We start from the raw sequence: 17,242 nt of genomic DNA on the forward strand, positions 1-17,242 counted from the left end.
GGAGGAAGCAGGCTCCCCGCTGAGCAGAGAGCCTGATGCAGGCCTTGATCCCAGGACCCTGTGATCCCAGGACCCTGGGATCATGACCTAAGCCGAAGGCAGAGGCTTTAACCCACTGAGCCACCCAGGCACCCCTATCACACATCTTTTGAGTATATCTATCATGGTTCCTACTGTGGATTGTTTCATAATGGCGTCTGAGGTTCAATTCCATCAACACAGGCACATTTTGCATATTAAACACGTAAGAACATTCTTAACCTCCACAAAGAAATAAGCTTGTTCCTTTTTTCTTTAAACACGTGGCTTTCTTGGTCTAGCTTTTGTTTTCCCACTTTTGGAACACACAAACACATAAGAAATATTAAAATGTCACCTTTACAGATAGAAAAGTACTACTTTGCAAGAGAAACGTAGAGACTCTATTTTTGCAAAGTGGAAGTGTACAGCTTACTCCTTCGAAGTAGGGGAGAACTGAGTAAATTGTGGGGGCTTGGGGACTGTAGGGCATGACTAAGAAGAAATCTCTGATTGTCCTTGTGCAGGTGACTGCAGACACGCAGGAATGCAGCCCCAGGCCATCAATTTTGAGGCCCCAGCAAAAGAAGCTGGAAATCCAGAATTCTACCTGAAAGTCCTTGATTCTTAAAAATATTAGTAATAGATTGGGTTTTTTTCCTGTAAATACCAGATAAGCTACAACGTCTACCCATCAGATTAGGCAGACAAGGGATACTACCAATGTGAAATTTCACGACACATAATAAATTAAATTTTTTTTCCTGAAAATATTATATATACCACATCTAGCCATCAAATTAGGCAGCTTAGGGACACTGGTTTGGGATCTCTGGCTTAAAGCAGACAAAAACTCTACTTGAAGAGAATTAAATCTCGAATTCTGAAACCACAGGTTTAAGAACCTGTCCAAACAGAATCATAGAGGGTACCCAAGAAGGGGAGCTAAGCTGATGGACCTCAAAGTGCCATGTTTTTGCAGATTTTGTGGTTACAGTTAACTAGGACACTACTCATTTGCTTGATAGGAGGATGACTTACACATTTTTGATACAGGGAGATATTGTATGGAAGTGTCCCTCTCCCCCTATAAGCCCCTCTCTGGGGGACCCTGCTGACAACCCTGGCAAGCCTCAGTCTACAGCATGTTAACATCCCTTACTTCTCTATGTGCTGTGCGTCTCCCCCCTCCCTTCTTGGCCTTGGCTTTTCTCTCCAGCGTGACCGAGAACTATGGCAAGCCCACTGACCTCTGCTCCTTGTTTCTAGTCCAAGGCTCTTTCTGCATCAGCCTGTGACTTGAAATCAACATATGCAATCCTGCAATTGTGGAGATGGTGTGGGGGAGAGAAGAACGAAGAGTCAACATTTAGTCCTTTAATCTTCTGAATTAGTGACACACATGCAGGATTCAAACTGCAAAAGGGAGAAAATACAGTAAAGTGTGCCTTCTGCCCAATTTCTATCCTTACAGGCAACACGCCATACATATAAATGTATACACATACACACTCTACCTTTCAAAGCTTGCCTGAGATGTAATTTACATATCATAAAATGCATCTAGTTAACGTGTACAGTAAGGGACGCCTGGCTGGCTCAGTCGGTGGAGCATGTAACTCTTGATCTCGGGGTTGCAAATTCAAGTCCCACACTGGGTGTAGCGATTACTTAAAACTGAAATCTTTAAACAAAATAGAAACAAAGTATATAATGATTTCTAGTATGTTTACAGAATTCTATAATCATCACCACAATCTAATTTTAGAATATTTTTGTCCTCTCCCAAAGTATCCATCAGCAGTCTCTCCTCATTCCCTCCAACTCATTCCCATGGCCTGGCCCAACTACCATGCTACTTGCCCATTCTGGACATTTTGGATAAATGGGATCACATGAATATGCAATCTTTTATGCCTGCCTTCTTTCACTTGGCCTGATGTTTTCCAGACTCATCCAAGATGTAGCATGTGTCAGTCCATCATTCCTTTTTATGGCAGGATAATGTCACCTTGTGTGGAAATGACACATTTTATTTACCCATCCATCAGCTGGTGGACATTTGGAGTTGTTTCCACTTTTCAGCTATTACGAATGAAGGTGATCTGAACATGTGTAGAAGCGAGTGGCTATAGGTTTTCATTATGTTCACACCAAGTAGTAGAATTGCCACACCATATGGCGACTCTCTGTTTAACATTTTGAGAAACTGCCGAACCGTTTTCCCCAGCAACTGAACTATTTTGTTTTACATTCCCACTGGCAACGAATGTGGGTTCCAATGTCCCCTTCACCTTGTCAACACATGCTATTGTCTGCCTCTCTCATCATCAGCCACTCTGATGGGTGGGAAGTGGGAATCACATCATGGTTTTGACTTGCATTTCCTTACCAACTCCTGGAGCATCTTTTCATGTTCTTCCTGGCCATTCATATACTTTGTTTGGAGCAATGCCCATTCAAGCTTTTTGCCCATTTTTCAATTGGGTAGTCTTATGACTGAGCTGTGAGAGTTCTTCACATATTCCGAATCCAAGGCTCTCATCGGATACACAATTTGCCCTATCTTTTTCCCAGTCTGCAGAGTTGTTTTGATTTTTGTGTAGTGTCCTTTGAAGTACACATGTTTTTAATTTTGATAAAGCCCAACTTGTCAATCTTTTATTGCCTGCATGATACCCTAACCTAAGATCACAAGGATTTACTCCTGTGTTTTCACCATAGTTTTGTTTCAGCTCTTACATTGAGGTCTTTGATCTATTTTGAGTTCATTTTTGTGTAGGTTTGTCCTCCGTTATGTTTTTACATAAAAAAGAGAATATCATATACACACTGTTCTATATTTTGCCTTTATATTGGAGTTTATTTCCCATCAGCACACAAAGTGATGTCTCACTTCTTTTTACAACTGCATGGTATAATGTCTTTTGGACCTACCAGAAAATTTTAGCCAGTTTTCTATTTATAGATATTCAGGCTAATTCTAATTTTGCATCAGCCAACTCTGTAATATATTATGTCACACTTGTCTATCTGTGGGATAAATTCTTAGGATTCGAACTGCCCCATAAAATGGTACAAGCAACACAACTGATAGATACTAACTCATATCCACAGAGACTTCAGCAATTTCCCTTCCACCAACAATGTCCAAGCATGCCAGTTTCTTCGATACTGTGGAATAACTGTTTGATTGTTAGTATCTAATAGGAAAATGTTACATCTAAATAAATTAATTAAAATTGCATTTTAATTTATAATTCTTTTAGTATGAGTGAGGATAAGTATCTTAAGTTCAAAAGAAAATTCCTTTTCTGTGACCTACCTGTTTATAATTTGCCACTATTTTTCCTGGGTTGTTGTTTCTTTTCTCTTCTTTTCTTTTCTTTTCTTTTCTTTTCTTAAGCAGTTAAGGAGAATGTAATGAAATTCTGTTATGTCTGAATCCAGTAGAGATATATTCTTTTTCAGTATAGGTACAAAACACACTTTTACTCGTCCCATCCTTGCTCACCAATCTGACTTGAAAGGCATCCTTAAACACTTCTTTTAACTCATGTTGAGTGACTTTGTCAGGCAGGTTCTTGAAAAGTGTTTTGACATTCTGATCTACATAACACAAAAGAGTATTTTTAGTCCAAGTTCAGATCTAAAGAAGTATCTAAAGTTCTCTAAAGGAGAAAAAATACTTCTCCAGGAATTGAAGGTGTCAAAAGCAATACATATTCGTTCATTTAACAAATCTTTCAACATATATCTGGGCGAGGGCCCGTGCTACATGCTCTACGAAAATACAGACTTGGCCTCAACTGTCAGGAAAGTGGTCTTGCTGGGGAGAAAGGCTATTAAGCAAATAGTCATACAATTACAAACTCTGGTGAGTGCCAAGAAGGAAAAGTAAAAAGGGAAAGGAGAACATCCAGTAAAGACTTAAGCTAGGGGCACCTGGCTGGCTCAGATAGATGAACATGAGACTCTTGATCTCCGGGTAATGAGTTTGAGCCCCATGGTGGGTGGAGAGATTACTTAAAATAAATAAATAAAGTTAAAAAAAAGAAGAGGGGCACCTGGGTGGCTCAGTCAATTAAGCATCCAACTCTTTTTATTTCAGCTCAGGTCCTGATCTCAAGAGTTGTGGGACTGAGCCCCATGTTGGGCTCCATGCTCAGCGTGGAACCTGTTTAAAGATTCTTTCTCTCCTTCTCCCTCTGCCCCTCCACGCTCATACACACTCTCTCTCTCTCTCAAAAAAAAAAAAAAAAAAGTTCCCCCAAGCACCCTTCCCCCACCCCAAAATGACTTAACCTAGTCTGGAAGTAAGGGAAAATTTTTCTGATCCTGAGGAAGTGACCCTTAAACTGAGATTCTATGGATGGGCTGCAGGTAGCCAGGGAATGAGTCCTGGAGACAAAGAACATTATGACAGGGGAGGTGAGCCATGCAGCTCGAGCACAGAGGGCGAGAGTAATGTACGCAAAGTTTGCGCTATGCAAGGAAGTGACCCAATCAATGGTAACAGACTACTTGCACAGAGTAAGAATCCGAGACTCATTCCTGACCCAAAGTTGGCTAGATATACAGGTATCTATCAACAAATTAACTTGTTTGCATACCTTTCTTACATCCTTTCTTTTCGGTTTTCTCAATTTAATTTCATACCCAAGGACGTTTGTCTCACTAAGTCTCAAGGCTCTTCCCTGGTCATCAGCAAATTTAAAATTCACAAACCCGAACTTCCTACAGAGATGTAAAAGAAAAGGAAAAAAAAACTCCTAGGTAAGATCAAAAAGCACATGACTTCGGGTTGGCTAGTCTTACTAGATGTGAAAGTGGAAATCAACAGTGAGTCATTCACAATTTAAAACCAAGGCTCCAGCAACTAGCAACACAAATGCCATAAAGTAACCAGAGAGGAGGCGTGGTTCTCACTCCTGAGCAAGTCTGAGAAGGGCTATAGAGTGCTTCTATAATGACATGGGTAGAATTCAGGCCTGCTGTTACGTAGCCGCAATCCACTTGATGGTCCCTCACAACAATCCACTTGACGGTCCCCCACAAGAAAGAATTATTTGGTGTCAATAGCACCAAAATCGAGAAACCCTGTTCTAGAGCAAGGACTAAGAGTGAGTGCTAATTCACCTACTGAAATCCTTATCATTTTTCTGTTCAGCAACTGACTGAACTTAACTAAAAGCTATAGAAAATGAAGCTTGAAATTATAAGGTTTGGAATTTTTGTTTAAAGAAAGAGCCATCTGCATGTATGAATTGGAACAAAAATACCACTCCTAATGAAGAATGTGTTAGCAAGGGGCGCCTGGGTGGCTTAGTGGGTTAGGTTAAAGCCTCTGCCTTCGGCTTAGGTCATGGTCCCAGAGTCCTGGGATCGAACCCTGCATCAGGCTCTCTGCTCAGCAGGGAGCCTGCTTCTCCCCCCGCCGTCCCCCCCCCCCCCCCTCTCTTCCCCCCCCTCTGCCCACCCTGTGACCCTCTTTTGTCAAATAAAAAAAAAAAATCTTAAAAAAAAAAAAAAGAATGTGTTAGCAAACTATTGCTGTTACGTAGCCGCAATCCACTTGATGGTCCCCCACAACAATTAGAAGACTTTATTAGGAGCTATTAGGAGAAGACTTTTTAATGCAAATGGAAATCCTATTTACTGAAATTGCAACAATATTATAAAATACAGTTAACACAAAAGTAACACAACTGACAAAAGCTGTGGCAGAGGCTCTGAGCCCAAAGTGCTGGGCTCAAATCCTAGCTCTGCCATTTTCTAACTGTGTGATATCGGGCACATCACTTAACTTCTCTGTGCCTAAATATTCTCCTTCATGAAATGGGGATAATGTCAATAATTACCACTGAGGGCTGTCTTAAAAGATTCCATGAATTCATCTAAATAAGGAACAAAGAACAATGCCCGGTACAATGAGTGCTCAATGAATGTTTACTATTATTATTATCTTTTTGTTTTTACCAAGACGGTCTGAGTACTATAAAATATGCTCACACCCAGGAAATACTCTTCTGATACAAAAGAAGTGAGAAAGAGAAAATGCAACTGGGCAAAAAAGAAGAAGTGATACAGGACCTATATTTGCCACCAGCAGCCATATAAGAAGGTAAAATTTTTAAAAAGAAAGAAGAAAAAAGAACTCAAACAGTTCAGAAACAATGTCACTAAAAGAAAATTCCACTGAAATTCTGGCATTGTGTAATGCCAAACTGCAGTAAAAAATCTCCTTGTTTTCCACTTGGGCTTTTACTATGTCCCAAATATTGTACCTACACAATGCCTGAGCCCACGAGGTTACCACCATGCTGTACAGTCAGCAAGTACACGATTCGGTCATGCACTTGGGCCAGCATCTACGCTGAGCTCTCGGAGACGAGTTTCTCAGCGTGTAGTAAGAGAGCTCCCAGAACCACCTGGCAAGCTTTCCTAAAGAAACAGGAAAAGAAAAAGAAAAAAAAATCCTAGACTACACTTAGAGCTATCAAATCCTTTAGAGGGAAGGAACTAGGTTTCTAGAAGTTTCCAAACTACTGGCCTAGGAAAATATACCAAGTCAACTACTGTCTGGGTGGTTCCACATGCCACTAAGAGTGCCAACTCTTTGTTTTGTTTTTCGGTTTGTTTGCTTTTGTTTTTGTTTTAAGATTTTATTTTTAAGTAATCTCTACACCTACCGTGGGGGTTGAAATCACAACCCTGAGATCAAGAGTCATGTGCTCCACCAACTGGCCAGCCAGGCACCCCTAGAGTGCCAACTCTTCACATACAAATAAACACAAAGTGAACAGCCCCCCACAACAGGCACCTGGAACATACAGAGGAGGAGTGAGAGCCAAGCCTCAAAGATTGGGCCTCATGCTTCCTAATTGCACCATCAATTCCAACCCACAACTACTGATAACTGGGTATGGTACTATAAAACTAAAGATAAAAATGTTAGGGGCGCCTGGGTGGCACAGTCAGTTAAGCACCTGACTCTTGGTTTTGACTGAGGTCATGATCTCAGGACCATGAGGTCAAACCCCGAGTTGGGCTCTAAACCCAGCATGGAATCTGTTTGAGTTTTTCTCTCTCCGTCTGCCCCTCCCCCCACACTCACGTGCAAGCACATGCACTCTCTCTCTCAAATAAATCAACCTTTTTTTTTAAAGATTAAAATTTTAGCAAAGCATTGAATGATTTCTCACCATACACAAAAGGACAAAATTAAGAACTATGGGTAATACATAAAACAAACGTCTTCACCTTGCCAGTGTTAACTAGGAACAATGTCACAACAGAGGGAAGGCATTACTGGTGTTATGAGCTGAACTATATTCCACTAAAATCCGTATGTCAAAGTCTTAATCCACAGTATCTAAGAATGTTACTGTACTTGGGAGACAGGCTTTTAAAGAAGTAATTAAGTTAAAATGGGATCAATAGAGTAGGCCCTAATCTGGAGCACCTGGGTGGCTCAGTGGGTTAAGCATCTGCCTTCAGCTCAGGTCATCACCTCAGGGTCCTGGGATCAAGCCCCATATCAGGCTCTCTGCTAGGTGGGGAGCCTGCTTCCCCCGCTCTCTGCCTGCCTCTCTGCCTACTTGTGATCTCTCTCTGTCAAGTAAATAAAATCTTAAAAAAAAAAAAAAAAGAGTAGCATGCTTTTCCAACTGAGCCAGCCAGGCATCCAAAGAGATAAGGGTTTTAACGAAATAATTTCAATGAGCCAACTTTGGGGTCTGAATAACCTAAAAGTTCATCTGACTGTGAGCATACTTCTATATGCTACACTGATCAGAGAAAACCGTTATAGGAATCACACTTTAGGGATGCCTGGGTGGCTCAGTCCATTAAGCATCTGCCTTTGGCTCAGGTCATGATCTCAGGGTCCTGGGATCAAGTCCTGCTTTGGACTTCTTGGTCAGCAAGGAACCTGCTTCTTCCTCTAGCTGCAGCTCCCCCTGCTTGTGCTCTCTCTGACAAATAAATAAATAAAATCTTTTAAAAAAAAATCAATCAATCACACTTTTAAAGGGAATGACCAAGGGTGACCACTGTGAACAGCCCAGAACCACATCACATGCATATCAGCGTAGGGAGGATATAACGTGACCACTCCTGTTTTCTTCAGGAATAAGAGTCTGTGTTCCAAAGCAAAAGTTGCATTCACCAAGAATTTTCTGGCTTATCGCTACATAAGCTAATGCAGTGTATAGTAAACATCACAAAACAATAGATGTTCTCTTAACTGTGTCTAACTAAGTCTACTTAACCAAATCATACGAACCTAGATCTATGGCTAGATTAAATGACAGTCTCCATTCCAAACAGGACTTACTAACTTGAGGTCCACGAAATACCAAGCAGGTGTGGCTAGCAGGCTCCTCTATGGTACTCACAGAACACCTGGTCATGTCTGTTGTCGTAGGCTAAAGTACATCCTCAATAAGCATCAATTGTGTTTGTTCCAAACCCATATTAGACTGTCATAGTTGCAGTTTCGATTACATAATAAAATCATATGAACCAATGAGATCAATGCAAAAAGTAAGTTACTGAATCTCTGAAGACAACATTGAATGCTTCAGACCTATTTGATGAAACTTAAGGGGCCCCTGGGTGGCTCAGTGTGTTATGCCTCCGCCTTCAGCTCAGGTCATGGTCTCAGGGTCCTGGGATCAAGCCCCGCATCCTCCTCTCTGCTCAGCGGGGAGCCTGCTTCCCTCTCTCTGCCTGCCTCTCTGCCTGCTTGTGATTTCTTTCTGTCAAATAAATAAAAATCTTAAAACACACACACACACACACTGTAGTCAAATTAGGTGTGGGTGAGCAACCATAAAAGGATGGAAAAAAATGGTAAAAATGTAGGAGTATTGAAATTGCTTTACTAGCAGTTTTTAAGGTTTTGCTTTGCTTTAAAGAAACAAAACTTTGGGGTGCCTGTCTGGCTCAGGTGGAAAAGAATACAACTATTGATCTCGGGGTTGTGAGTTAAGCCCCACGTTGGATGCAGAGACAACCTAAATAAAAACTTAAAAAGAAAAAAAGAACCAAACTTCAATTTACAGAAGCTGCACTTACGGGAGTACTTTGTACTGGGAGACAAACTATTCCAACACTGAATCCAAAGTCAAAAACAAGGCCTTAGTCCCACATCAAAATATTCATAAGTGAATACACATTTAACATTTTTTTTCCTTAGGATTTTTATTTATTTGACAGCAAGAGAGAGCAAAGCAGTCCTCCAACTCGGCACTCCATCCCAGGACCCCGGTATCACGCCCTGAGCTGAAGGCAGACGCTTAACCAACTGAGCTACCCAAGCACCCCCACATTTGACATGTTTTACATTAAAATTAAAAGGTATGTACGGATAATTTACTTTTGATTGATTAAAACAACTACTAGCCTGAATAGGGTTGAATAAAGTTTCTATTATACAAGTGGCTGCCTGTCTTTCAAAATAAGTTGCTTGGGGGTGGTGGCGGGGGTGTGTGTGCGGAGGGTACAAAAAAAATGAATCAGGAAAGGGTAGGGGCTTTGGATTCAGCAAAACCCTGTATAATCCTGTTGGGGTCCGTTATCAAAGGAACGAGGCTGAGGCAAAGTGAAAGTTATGCAAAGCCTTATTCTATGCCAAGCATTAGAAGTCAGACTGACCGGCCAGGGCCACCTCCGAAGAGAGCGACCCCCTCCCGATCTCACAGGCTGGTTTTATAGGGCATAACTGTAGACCCAAGGTACGTGACTTCTATTGTTAAGGCGTTTATTCCCGGAATCGATACCCGGAACCATACCAGGAACTACAGGGGCATTTATTCCCGGAATGAAGCCCGTGGATGTAAACAACAATATGGCTACCTAGGCAATATGGAGTTGCTCTGGCTAAGCAGGCCCTAATAGTTAAACAGGTTTTACCATTAAATTGGCCCTAACAATCCCTTCTCTGTCACCTATTACCATGGGCTGTGTACCCACTCATCCACCTCAATTCTTTTAGGAGTCAACTTAAACCTATCCATATTCAATACTCACACAGAGGCTCCCAACCAGAAACAGAGAACATAGTAGGGACCTAAATATTTATCCAAAAAATAAATCTGGGAACACAGATGTTTGGCAGGCACACAAACTAATGGAATTTAATGAAGCAGTTTTAAGAATCAAGAGATTTTCTATCAAACCCGTGCTTCTGGGCAACCAATATCACTTTTCAAACACAAAATACTTCTGCATTCCCCCAAAACAAACCTCACTTCTCACAATGTACTCTTCTTTTCAGTTGACACTGGTATTTAATTTGCCACCATTCCATTCGGAATTTTTGCATCTCTGTTCATGGGAGTGGTCTGCAATTTTTTTCCCCCTAAAAATGACTGGGTCAGAATTTGGTATTGAGTCTAGTTAGGGTGGACTTGTGAAAGTAAGTCAGAAAGTGTTCACAATACCACTTTTCAGATTAAACAAGGCAGTTCAACTGTTCTTTGTTGTTGTTTTTTTTATATATATTTTATTCATTTGACAGACATAGATCACAAGTAGGCAGAGAGGCAAGCAGAGCGAGAGGAGGAAGCAGGCTCCCTGCGGAGCAGAGAGACCGATATGGGGCTCGATCCCAGGGCCCTGGGACCATGACCTGAGCTGAAGGCAGAGGCCTAACCCACTGAGCCATCCAGGCGCCCCCAGTTCAACTGTTTTACTCTGGATTTTGGTTGTTGACATTAGTAAGTCATTCTGCTCCGCACTGTATATACACAATTACCTCATCGCTACAGTCACAGTCCTCTTACAGGGTCTCATCTTCCCCACCTTTATCTACTTCGGAAAAAAACTCATTTTCTGGGGCACCTGGGTGGCAAGGAGCCTGCTTCCCCCTGGAGCCGGCTTCCCCCTCTCTCTCTGCCTGCCTTTCTGCCTACTTGTGATCTCTGTCTGTCAAATAAATAAATAAAATATGTTTTTAAAAAAAGAGACTCATTTTCTTCAGTTCACCTGGACCTTTTCCCTGCTTAAAGTGAACACCACATTGGGGTCATCACAGGGCCTTCAACATTCCACGCTATGCGTATTTTTCCTCTAGTATCTGGAATAAGTTTCTATTTGTCATAAACATGGCAAACCTCACCCTAAAGTTACTTTCATTTGGGATCTTTTACTCACACTAGTGAATATCAAAATGCATACAAAAAGATTATTTTTGGCATCTATTTGTAGGTCAGATGCCCCATACCTTGCCTTTTGCCACGGTCTAGAAATCCTCCAGGTATTAGGCAAGCTTCCAAGACTTCCTCCCTTTCCCTCTCATTCTGTTCCCTTCAACACGCGTTTTCAAATAATTTCGAGATTTTTAAAAAATTGATTCCACTACCAGCAGCTCAAAGGGAAAGCACACAGATCCAAAATAAAACCCCCTTACGGGTAAAAGATCACTACCTACAATTCAAGTGTCTTTACCTTTCCAGACTGAGAACTCGGGGTTAAGTGGAGCGGCGCCTATTTCTGAGCCATCCAAATACACTGCCCAAATAAGGAGTCTCACACCAGAACCTAGAACCGCCACTTCTCAAAGTAACCGGTTAGCACAGCCTCGTCCCGCCTGGAGAGAGGACCGCGGGTGTACGGCCCCGCCCACCCAGAGCCACCGCACTCTGCCAGTGCTGCCCGCAGCAGCCCGCAGGCGCCAAGGTGTCTGCAGCGCCCGCCCAAACGCTGCTGGCGATTGAGGCCCGTTGGACACACACACTCCGGAAGGAGCCGGAGCCTTCGTGACTCACTTCGACCAATCAGAGCCGGAAACGCCTCTGGGCCAATCCCGAGCTTCAAACCCAAGGAGGGAACGGACAAGCGCGAGCTTGGGGGCGGGGCCTCGAGGCTGGGCCGCCAGTGCTACGCCTGTGCACAGGGCGGACGTTTTAGTCGACTTGTCTCGTTTCTCGCGCCGCGTACGGAGTTTGGCCCGGGTTGGCAGGCGGGTTGGTGCAGCTCTCTTCCATAACTTCGGGAACTTGTCGGGCGGCCACTTGTGTCGGCATACCTTTGTTGGTGGGCCCGGAGAAAGTGAATAACAGTCATAAAAGCAGCCATTCATCGCGGGCTCGTGAGCGAGGCTAGATAGGTTCCCGGCATTCGCGTCGGTGAGCGCGGTTGGGCTGCCACCCGCTCAGTGGGGCGGGTGGGATTCCTCTCATTTTCAGCCGCGAGGGAGGCACGGGCCTTCTAACGCGGGTCAGAGCAGAGACCAGGACCCGGCAGTAGGGCTTAGGGGGTCGGGCTGCTGACCGTGGGCACCGCGCCCTCGCCGCCCGCCCGCGTCTGCCGCTGTCGCGCAAGCAGTGACAGCGGGGATGGTGCTAGCCAGAGTCGTTAGCACCTGTGTTGTCTCAGGCATTGTTGCTTTCCACACATTTTATGCACGTCTCTAAACTTGTCTTAGATGTTTTAATGATTTCGTTTTCCATGTAAGGAAATTGAGGCTCACAGAGAGGGAACCTCACAGCTATTGACCAACATCCTCAATTACTAAATAATATTTCTTTGAGCTAAAACCATCATTAATGTGCTCTTTCAATCACCGTTAGTACCGGTAAGCCCGGTAGCAGGATCGAAATACTAGGAATTATCCCTATACTGGGATTGTATGGGCGCCTTGGGATATGTGTGTATGTTGGGAGTTGGGAGGGCTGGTCCTAGCTTCAGAAAGTCCTAAACTGGAAGGAAGGATAACAAGAAAAACAATTTGCCTACATATTTCAGATTTGGTACCTCACTAAGGACTTACCGAAGTAAACCCAATCAATGACAACTCAAAAGACAGCAGAAGCCCATTTCACTTATGCATAAAGATGCAAGGTTCGGGCGCCTGGGTGGCTCAGTGGGTTAAAGCCTCTGCCTTCCGCCCAGGTCGTGATCCCAGGGTCGTGGAATCGAGCCCCACATCGGGCTCTCTGCTCAGCGGGGAGCCTGCTTCCCTTCCTCTCTCTCTGCCTGCCTCTCTGCCTACTTGTGATCTCTGTCTGTCAAATAATAAATTAAAAAAAAAAGATGCAAGGTTCAAATAAAATATTAGCAGTTTGAGCAAATTGAATCAAGCAGTGTAGTTTAAAAAAAAATATTGACAGTAGGTTTTAACTCTGGAGTGCAAGGATGTTTTAAGGTAAAGAAATGGGTCAAACTAACAGAGTGAAGGAAGAAAAACTATGTCATTTGAAATAAAGTCTTATCTGTAAAAATGAAACATTTGATTACAAATTATGAAGCATTCTTATTAAAATCAGTAATAAGAAGGGTGCCTGGCTGGCTCAGTCTCTAAAGCATGAGGCTCTTAGTCTCTGGGTAGTGAATTCCAGCCCCACCTGCTAGAGTTTACTTAAAATTTAAAAAATAATAATTGTTTTTTAATCAGTAATAAGAGCTTGGGATTTGAATGTCATTCCTAAGGAACAAAGAGCAAAATCTGTAAATGAAATTAAGACTTATTTGACATTACAATTTAAAATTTCTGGATGCAAGAGTGTCTGCAAACAAATTTAAAATATAAGGAATAGGGGCAGCTGGGTGGCTCAGTGTGTTAAAGCCTCTGCCTCCAGCTCAGGTCATGATCCCAGGGTGTTGGGATAGAGCCCCACATCCGGCTCTCTGCTCAGCGGGGAGCCTGCTTCCCTTCCTCTCTCTCTGCCTGCCTCTCTGCCTACTTGTGATCTCTGTCTGTCAAGTAAATAAATAAAATCTTTAAAAAAATTAAAATATAAGGAATAAATTGGAAAGAAATATTTGTAACATACATAACAAAAGCTTAGTGTCAGAATATGAAATAACTATAAATCAGTAGAAGACAAAAAATGGGCAAAGAATATGAAAAGCAATTTTCCAGACAAATTTAAGTAGCACATAAAGGTCTGAAAAATGCTCAACTATACAACTATCAGGGAAATACAATTTAAAATGATAAGATACTGGGGCACCTGGGTGGCTCAGTTGGTTAAGCATCTGACTCGATTTCCGCTCAAGTCATGATCTCAGAATTTTAAGATGGAACCCTAGTGGGGCCCCAAACTGGGTGGGGAGTCTGCTTGAGATTCTCTTTCCCTCCTCCTCTGACCCTTCCCCATCCTGTATACTCTCTCTCAAATGATCTTTGTAAAAATATAAATAAAATAATATACTATTTGTATCCATCAGATTAACAGAAATTAAAACATCAAACAAGTATTTGGGGATTGTGGGAAACTTGTAAATTGCTACTGTAGGGAAGGATTTTTTTTTTTTATATACCCCCCTAAGTTCTGGGCTAGGGGCCCTGTAACAAAAGAAATTAACAAGAGAAAAGCGTATGAATTTATCATATGTTTTATGTAACACAGGAAACTTCAAAAGGAAATCACCTGAAGAAGCAGGTAAGTCTGAGTGTTTTAGGCTGTTTGATCAAGAGTAGAGACTTATGGAACATGGGATGGGACAAAGGAATATGAGCTCAGTGCAGTAAACTGGAGGAAACAGCAAGGCCTGTTGGTTCAGAATCCTCCCTGTGTCTTGGAGAAAATGGTGCTCCTTTCCTCTGGGTATAGGGAGGGCACCTCTCACGTGGGAGCCTATGACTCACCTCAGGGAAGGTCAGAGTCCTTTCTGCACCTGCTTTGTGTCAAATTCCTTTCGTTGAAAATATTCAGTACGCCAAGGTGCCATATTTGGGGGTAGTTTGTCTTCAACCCTCTTATTACAAACACCCGGAGAGAAATTTCCAGTCAAGGTAAAAATTCTCATTCCTTACATTTAGGAATTCCACTTACAGGAAGCTAGTCTAGAGAAGCAGTCACACTCATAGACAAATATGTGAATCTTTATTGCAAACTTTAAAAGAATTTTTTATGGACACTTCCAAACATATACTAAGTAGACTAAAAAATAAATCTACTTTACCCATCACCCAGCTTGAAAACATCATTATAAATTTTTTAAGATTTTATTTATTTGGAGCACCTGGGTGGCTCAGTGGGTTAAAGCCTCTGCCTTCAACTCAGTTCACGATTCCAGGGTCCTGGGATGGAGCACCATCAAGCCCCGCATCAGGCTCTCTGCTCAGCGGGGAGCCTGCTTCCTCCTCTCTCTGCCTGCCTCTCTGCCTACTTGTGATCTCCATCTGTCAAATAAATAAAATCTTTAAAAAAAATTTTTTTTAAGATTTATTTGACAGAGGGCGCCTGGGTGGCTCAGTGGGTTAAGCCGCTGCCTTCGGCTCAGGTCATGATCTCAGAGTCCTGGGATCGAGCCCCGCATCAGGCTCTCTGCTCAGCAGGGAGCCTGCTTCCTCCTCTCTCTCTCTGCCTGCTTCTCTGCCTGCTTGTGATCTCTCTGTCAAATAAATAAATAAAATCTTTAAAAAAAAAAAAAAAGATTTATTTGACAGAGATCACAAGTAGGCAGCGGGGTTGTGGGGGTGGGGGGAGAAGCAGGCTCACTGCTGAGCAGACAGCCCAATGCGGGGCTCGATCCCAGGACCTGAGATCATGACTTGAGCCAAAGGCAGAGGCTTTAACCCAGAGCCACCCAGGCACCCCAATATTTGTTTTTTAAAACTCAATATTTTTTAAAGATTTTATTTATTATTTGAGAGAGAGATTGAGAGAACGAATGGAAGGAGGGGCAGAGGGAGAAGCAGACTCCCTGTGGAGCAGAGAGCCTGATGTGGGGCTTGATCCCAGGACTGCAGGATCATGACCTAAGCCAAGGGCAGATGCTTAACCTATTGACCCACTCAGGCACTCAAAACTTCAGTATTTTTGCCAATTTATTTCAAACTATTCCTTGCCTCACTTTACTCCTCCTCTCCCTTTTTTTTCTTGAGTATTTTAATGTGAATCCTAGGCATCCTATCATTCCACCTATAGATACTTTATTATGTATGGTAAAGTGTTATTGGCCTGATGCCATCTAATAGCTAGTCTGTGTTCAATTTCCTGTCTCAAAAATGTCTTTTTACCTTAGGTTTGCTTGAACTAGAATTCAGAAATTTCAAAAAAAAAATTCAAAAATTTCCACATATTACATTTGGTTAATATGTCTTAAATCATTTAAAATCTATAATAGAGAACCTCAGGGTGCCTGGCTGGCTCAATCAGAAGAACAGGCAACTCTTGATCTTAGGGTCATGAGTTCAAGCCCCACATTGGGTGTAGAGATTATAAATAAACTTAAAAATATATATGATAGGGGGCACCTGTGTGGTTCAGACAGTTAAGTGTCCAACTCTTGATTTAGGCTCAGGTCATGATCTCAGGGTCATGAGGTTGAGTCCTGCATTGAGCTCCATGTCCAGCCCCATGGCTGGCTCTGCACTCAGCAGGGAGTCTGCTTCTCTCCCTCTCCTCCTCTTCCTCCTCTCTGTCTCTCTCTAATAAATAAAATCTTTAAATATATATATGATAGAGAACCTCTTTTATTAAAGCTTTTATTTAAATTCACTTAATTAATATACAATGTATTATTAGCTTCAAGGTAGAGTTCAGAGATTCATCAGTTGCATAGAACACCCAGTGCTCATTACATCACATGTCCTCCTTAATGCCCATCACTCAGTTACCCCATCCCACCACCCACCTCCCCTCCAGTAACCCTCAGCTTGTTTCCTATAGTTAAGAGTCTCTACGGTTTGTCTCCCTCTCTGATTTTGCCTTATTTTTCCCTCCCTTCCCATCTGATCCTCTGTTTTGTTTCTTAAATTTCACATATTAGTGAAATCATATGATATTTGTCTTTCTCTGACTGACTTATTTCAGTTGGCATAATGCCCTCTAGTTCTATCCACATTGTTGCAAATGGGAAGATTTTATTTTTTTAAGAGTTTATTTATTTATTAGAGAGAAAGAGAAAGAGCACAAGTAGGGGGAGCAGCAGGCAGAGGGAGAGGGAGAGGCAGGCTCCCCACTGAGCAGGAAGCCTGATGCAGAACTCGATCCCAGGACCCTGGAATCATGACCTGAGCCAAAGGCAGCTGCCCAACTGACTGAGCCGCCACCCAGGCACCCCAAGATGTCACTTTTTGATGGCTGAGTAATATTGCACTGTGTATATATACCACATCTTCTTTATCCATTTATCTGTTGATGAACATCTGGGCTCTTTCCATAGTTTGGCTATTGTGGACATTGTTGTTATAAACACTGGCGTGCAGGTGCCCCTTCAGATCATTGTGTTTGTATCCTTTGGGTAAATACCTAGTAGTGCGATT

The 17,242-nt window shown here is 42.5% G+C and overlaps 1 long non-coding RNA gene across 1 annotated transcript; it reads right to left on the reverse strand.

Annotated features, from left to right (window-relative positions):
* Positions 1–297: 297 nt before the first annotated feature.
* Positions 298–11,465, reverse strand: LOC116867750. The gene is made up of 5 exons (XR_004382658.1): positions 11,249–11,465; positions 4,632–4,755; positions 3,533–3,627; positions 1,269–1,434; positions 298–334 (listed from the first exon to the last, which is right to left on the reverse strand). It is a non-coding gene; the product is annotated as an uncharacterized LOC116867750 (long non-coding RNA).
* Positions 11,466–17,242: the final 5,777 nt, after the last annotated feature.

This window comes from Lontra canadensis, unplaced genomic scaffold (genome assembly GCF_010015895.1).
Source record: "Lontra canadensis isolate GAN:19392208 unplaced genomic scaffold, GSC_riverotter_1.0 scaffold13, whole genome shotgun sequence".
NCBI classification, from domain to species: domain Eukaryota; kingdom Metazoa; phylum Chordata; class Mammalia; order Carnivora; family Mustelidae; genus Lontra; species Lontra canadensis.